Consider the following 6,586-nt stretch of genomic DNA (forward strand, 5'->3'; position numbering starts at 1 on the left):
CTAATAAGTTTAAAACCTACAATTCAATGTAATGTTGAAATGTTACTTTTAAATATTGCTCTAATATAGTTAGCACTTGTTCTGTTGTGGAACAAAGACGGACTCGAAGACTGGAGTTGAATTCAGCTCTTTATTAAGCATCAGTAACTTCAACTAAACTCGAGCCGCGGCAGCCTCTTTTATAGCGGCTGCTCGCGGCTCACGGCCAATGGCATCATTTTAAACTTCCCGCCGTTGGCGGACCAATCACAACAGTTGTTAAACCGCCAATTGCTAGGCGGCAGTGGTCGTCCAATCAGAATGTGGTATTACGAGTATGCAAATGTCTATATACAACAGCACTCATATTGTATCAACATTCATATACATAATGTGAAGCACCCAGCTCTCTGGAAAGGACTCTATTGGTGGGAAAGGTGGAAGGAAAGGAAAGAAGACCACAAGATAGATGACCGCAGTTACAGTGCACCACAGAAAGACCCAAAGACCTAGTTAGATCATCATGGAGAAACTCTATAAATGTGCTTGCTAAGAGTCAACATTGACTTGAGGGCACATTGCCATCCTCCTCATGCAGGGATGAAAATGTATGTCTGGTTTTTCTTTAGTTAAGTTTTTCATAGATAAATGGCCTGAATGTTGCTGGGTTTGGGGTGGTGGTACATAACCATGTATGTACATGGTGATTCAAAAACATTTCTTTTCATCTAGTCAAATGAAAAGGTAAGTCTATGAAATAAATGCATTTCTGGTAGGTTTTTACTCAAGCAAATATTGGACAACTTGTAGTTCTGGCATTTTAGCATTATCATCCAATCCTTGGTTTAATATCAAAAGCCAGCTATAAGTTTAGTTCTCTTACGAGAGCAAAAGACAATAGGATATTAGGAAAAGAAAAGCTATCAGCCACTTTGGGAAGAGGTAAAATATCCTGACCCTGTTGTAATTTGCCGTAATGGTCAGTATTAGATACAACACACTGATTTGTGCTGAAATCAGAGATCTACTGTATGTTGCATTTCTCTGCTGAAAATACTTTTCAGATATTGATGATTTTTACTTCAAAATAATGTGAAAGAGAAATTGACAATAGAACCCATTGTCTAATCTTCTATTTGTTAGCAATAGTCTCACAAACCCAAGTCAAGCAAGTAATACTAGACGAACTATAAAGTTTTTTATTTTATTTTATCCAGTTATGCATTTTCTTCTCCCAAAAAGCTGGTATTTGTGTACAAGAAAGGAATGCAACTGAAGGTCTTGCATATTTCTCTCCCATGAACTAAAACATAACTGTAAATCAGAAGCAGAAAGGGAGTTCTTTTGTAATTGTATCTTCAACTATACAAATGTTGCCAGTTCTATAACAGAAGTAACAGGCTTGTCAAGCATGGACATCTTCAGCAAATGCTCAGTGCAGTCCTAAGGACAGCATACCAGTAGTTTCAACCTTTTCTTCACCATGGAGCCCCTCTGAATACCTTTTGTGGCCATGAACCATGGCCATGGACCCCAAAAACTTAACATTTAAATCATAAAATAATTTTGTATAATTTTCATTAAATGTCAATTAAATCAAATTTAGTTTTAGTCCCAATCTCATCTTGTAAATGCTCCAATGCTGGAAGTTTTTAAGAAGAGATCGGATAATCATTTGTCTGAAGTGGTGTAGGGTTTCCTGCCTAAGCAGGGGGTTGGACTAGAAGACCTCCAAGGTCCATTCCAACTCTGCTATTCTATTCTATCTACTATTTTTTGAAGACTAACCCTAGGCATATCACTCAAAAGGAACCACAGAATGTTTTGCATGAACCATTCAAATGTAACTCATATATTTGGGCTCTTAAATGCATTACAGTATATGCAGGGTACTTTAGATTGGACTGACTCTCTCAACTCTATCTATCCCCCAGTGAGATCCTATTATTGAACTCCTGTTTCTGATACTGGATGGGTACTTCCCAACTTTGCAAGAAATATTCTACTTCAGGATTTCAAAATCATTTCTTCAAGCCTTCGCCGTGATGACATCCCAGGCTCCCAGGGGTCCACAGACCATAAATTGAGAACCACTGCCATATGTTATTCAGATCTACTTCAAAAATTCTAAGTCTAGCTAGGGTGGCAAGCTTAGTTAAGCCCTCATCTTCTAAAACGTTTTGGCAGAACATGAGAAGATGAAAAAGCTGCATGCAGTTTCATTCTCTATCCAATCTGGATGCTCCATGATTCACCTGAACAAATGAAAAGGGTTATTGTCCTAAATTGTTTATCAAAATAAATACAGATATAAATAAACATTTCCAACTTGCAAATCTTCCTGATGGGTTTGAGATTGGTTCTCGAACTGCGGTTCATGACATATTTGTGTGGAGAAAGTAGGAGGAAAGTCATTCAAAGTCTGTTCCTGCTTTGCTGAGTAAGGTCACAGAGAAATGGATGGTTTTTGAATAGGCTTAATGGAAAGCAAAATATAGTCTGAGTTTTTAAAATTGGCTAACCATGGAACGAGACACCCCAAAAACCATTTCAAAAACTATCCAACAATCACAGGAATGGTATGATTGGCAGTTTCCATTGACGAATGATTTCTGACAAAGCATATAATATATTTATAGCCTTTGGAAAGTCTACAGATGTATATATGTTAATGAAGTTCAGTATTCTTTTATTTATTAAATTTATATATCACCCATCTCACCCTGAAAAATGACTCTAAGTGGTTATTTTCTCTTACTGAAAAATTCTAGACTTTTACTGCTAATAAAAGTAACTTTTAAAAAAAGGTTGATGAAAATTACTCATATTTACCATTCATATTGTGAAAAGTCATATATCATGACATATCATGATTATGATGTCCTGGTATTAGAATTTGACAACATCTGCTTTGGATTAATACATCCAGTTTGGATATGAATAATCTTTTGGCCCTGCATATGTCTCCTAAATATTTCCAAACATATTTACTAACTTAGTAATTTTTAAAATGAGATGAAAAAATAATTTAGTATAATTTTCATTGAATGTCAAATCAAATTTAGTTTTAGTCCTGATCCCATCTACTGTTTTTTTGTTTTGTTTTTTGCAGAATAACCCCAGGCATATCACTCAAAGGAAAAGATAATTATTACCACAGAATGTTTTGTATGCACTGTTCAAATCTAACTCATATATTTGGGCTCATGAATGCATTACAGTATCTGCAGGGTACTTTAGATTGGACTGACTCCCTCAATTCTATTTATGCTCCAGTGGGATACTATTATTGAACTCCTGTTTCTGATAGTGGATGGGCACCTCCCAGTTTTGCAAGAAATATTCTGCTTCAGGATTTCAAAGTTATTGTGATGTCAGTATAACCAAAGTTGCATAATATTAATATAATGTTGCAGGATCTCATTTGGGTCAGTCACCTGGCCCAGAGGTTTAGTCTTTCAGCTTTTGGATTTGTGCTGGAGCCCATTTTCAGGGAACTTTTTTCTGCTAGAATAACATATTCCAGTAGAGAGAAATTCCCTGAGGATGGGCTTCAGCATGAGTTCAAAGGTTTAGAAGACTAAACCTCTGGTTCCAGTGACTAACTCAGATTGGATCCTGAAAAAAGCTATGATTATGATTTTTGGAAAATTAAAAATTAAATTAATTTGTAAAATTAAAAACACTAATTCAGTATAGTATAGAAAAGAGAATGTAATGCATAGGAAACCGTACTATTTTGTCCTGGGAAATTGGATTCCATCAACAAATTAAAAACAACAACAATCTCACACCGATCAATTTCTTTTTCTTCAATCCCATCTAGGCACTTAGTAATCTGGAAAAAAAGAACCAACCAATGAAGAAAGTTTAAACTTTCTTGCAACTCTGGTTCTCATCTGACCTAGGATCTGCTTTGCTGCTTTTAAATGTAATTCTAACTTAATTACATGTATTTGCATATCATATTTGATTAGAATCTGAGATCCAGCCTGCATGTCAGGATATGCAAAAGGGCTTCAAAACAACAACAAAAAATAAGGGGCAGTGCGGGAATATAAAGTTTGGAATAAGCAATTCATTCACTTCTTATGTCAAATCTTATTTTGCTTCCATTAAAAATGTTATATTTCAGGAAAAAAGACATCTGTAAATGAACATGTTTATTTTTGTCTTGAAATAATTTACATGGTCTCTCATCATTCATAGTGATCATAAGCAACTCACAGCAGCCAATAAAATCAGCCCCATAAAAAGACATTATGGTGTGTGATTCCCTTTATTTCATCAGATCATAATATATTTTAGAAGAGAGTTTTATTCTGTTGATCATTAAATCCAAGCCAAGAAACAGGATTGCATGTCATAATACAATACAAAATAAATAAAAAAACATAAAATATATTAGCAGTTAGAATTTTTCATGATTGATTTAATTTAGGTCCAAATCAAATGTAGTCTGGGAACCCTGAAACTGAGAACAGTGGAAAACCATCAGCTCAGAAGAGAATTCCTGAATAATTGACTTTAGAATCGCTGTTGAAAGAAGCAGATTATGAAATGCAAATATCAACCCACAGCACAATTAAGTTACAGGACTGTGCATTGTATTCAGAGTATCTACATATAGAATATTCTACAGAACACTTTCTAGCAGGCTTTCTGTTAGTCCAAGGCTTTTTATAAAAATTAAAAATAAAAACATTTGGGAGCTAGCATGCTACAAGGCAAAGAATCAGTTTCAAATATTCTTAGAAAGTAAAATGGTAGGTGGAGGTAGCCTAATAATTGAGTCAATCAATCAATCAATCAATCAATCAATCAATCAATCGCCTCTGAATAGTATGTCTTAGATTTAAAAAATGCATATGACCACCAAATTAGAAATGTTTGCATACTGTTACTAAAATCTAGTTACAACGGCACTGAAAGAAATGACTTATGACCATTTTTCACCTGACGACCTTTATAAGCAGTCCCATGATCATGTGATCAAAATGTCCCAAGGTTATGCAACCCCCTTTTGCAAACTTTTGACGAGCGATGGGGAAGCCAGATTAACTTAACAACTGGGTTACAAACTTATCAGCTGCAGTGATTCACTTAACAACTGTGGCAAGAAAGGTCATAAAATGGGACTAAACTCACTTAACAAATGTCTCACTTAAGAAGAGAAATGTTGAGCTCTATTGTAATCATAAGTCGAGGACTACCTGTAATAGTTGTTGTTGTTTTTTTGTTTTTGCTGCGCAGATAACTCTCTTCATTCTCTCTTTTCTCATTCTATCCTAAGCAAAAAGGAACAAAGAGGAAGAAGAGAGAGAAAGCAGCCAGCTGCAATTATCTGGAGAAGCCACAAGAGCCACATGGTCCTCTGAGGGTTTCATTTCTAGTGACTGCCCCTGCTGTTGAGATGTCCCCTTACTTAGTTGCAACAGCAGACAACTGTGTGGGAACTTCAACCCAACTAGATAGACCAGACCACAAAGTCAGCTAGACAAGAAGGCTAAAAAATACTTCTATTGAGAGTGGCTATAATAACAGAATGTTGCATGTCTGGTTATGCTGTACCTCATCCTCCTTCTTATAATTCAATAAAGCTGCTTGAGCCACTTCCAAATGATCTTGTTCTGGACTTTAGAAAAATGCTCCAGTCCTTTTGGCCTATATATTTCTATCCTGACATATCGCTGTCAAAATCATATTTCTTATCTCTGTAGTAACAACCAGGGTTGCGATTCAACCGGTATAACAACCAGTTTGGTGAGCGTGTGTTCTGCATGCTCTGTTCCGCATTTTAAAAAAGCTAATACTTACCTTCAACTGCAGCTGAAGAAAATAGCTGAGGCATGGCAAACCACTCTGCTGTGCATATCAGTAGTGCTCTAACAAAAAGACATAAAGACAGGAAAGAGCAGGGGTGGATGGGTGGGTGGGCCCACATGCTTGTCAGAGCAAACCAGTTCAGAGAATAGAATAGAATAGAATAGAATAGAATAGAATAGAATAGAATAGAATAGAATAGAATAGAATAGAATAGAATTCTTTATTGGCCCGGTGTAGTTGGACACACAAGGAATTTGTCTTGGTGCAAATGTTCTCGTAAAAGAAAAGATACATTCGTCAAGAGTCGAGAATCATAAGATACAACACTTAATAATAGTCATAGGGTACAATACGCAATCAAATCATACTAGGAAACAGTCAATATAGATCATAAGGATACAAGCGACAAAGTTACAGTCCTACAATCACAAGTGGGAGGGAATGGGTGATAAGGAGTGATAAGAAGATTAACAGTAATAGTAGTGCAGACTTTGTAATAGTTGAACAGTGTTGAACAGAGCCAGCTAATCATTAGAACAAGGGGTTCACCCAAACTGGTCTGAACCGGGAGAATCCCACCCCTGGTAACAACAGCTTGTTCTGTCCTTCCTGCTGTGCTATTAATCCACTACAGTGCAGATTATGGTAGTTCTACCTGTTACATTTGTTGTAGACCCAGAACAAGGAGTCAATGGCAAAGGGGTGGCTGGTGGCCCCTGTGCCAGTAGACCCCAAGGCAGCTATTTCTCCCAATACAAGACCATGAAGACCCCATCCCCCA

The 6,586-nt window shown here is 36.5% G+C and overlaps 1 long non-coding RNA gene across 1 annotated transcript; it reads right to left on the bottom strand.

The window, feature by feature from the left end:
- Positions 1-1,172: 1,172 nt before the first annotated feature.
- LOC148130955 (uncharacterized) lies at positions 1,173-6,076 on the bottom strand. The gene is made up of 2 exons (XR_015749505.1): positions 5,797-6,076; positions 1,173-2,234 (listed from the first exon to the last, which is right to left on the bottom strand). It is a non-coding gene; the product is annotated as an uncharacterized LOC148130955 (long non-coding RNA).
- Between the last annotated feature and the right edge of the window lie 510 nt (positions 6,077-6,586).

Source organism: Notechis scutatus, chromosome 4 (genome assembly GCF_049901735.1).
Source record: "Notechis scutatus isolate UNSWTSFEM ecotype Mainland chromosome 4, rNotScu1.2, whole genome shotgun sequence".
Lineage (NCBI taxonomy): Eukaryota > Metazoa > Chordata > Lepidosauria > Squamata > Elapidae > Notechis > Notechis scutatus.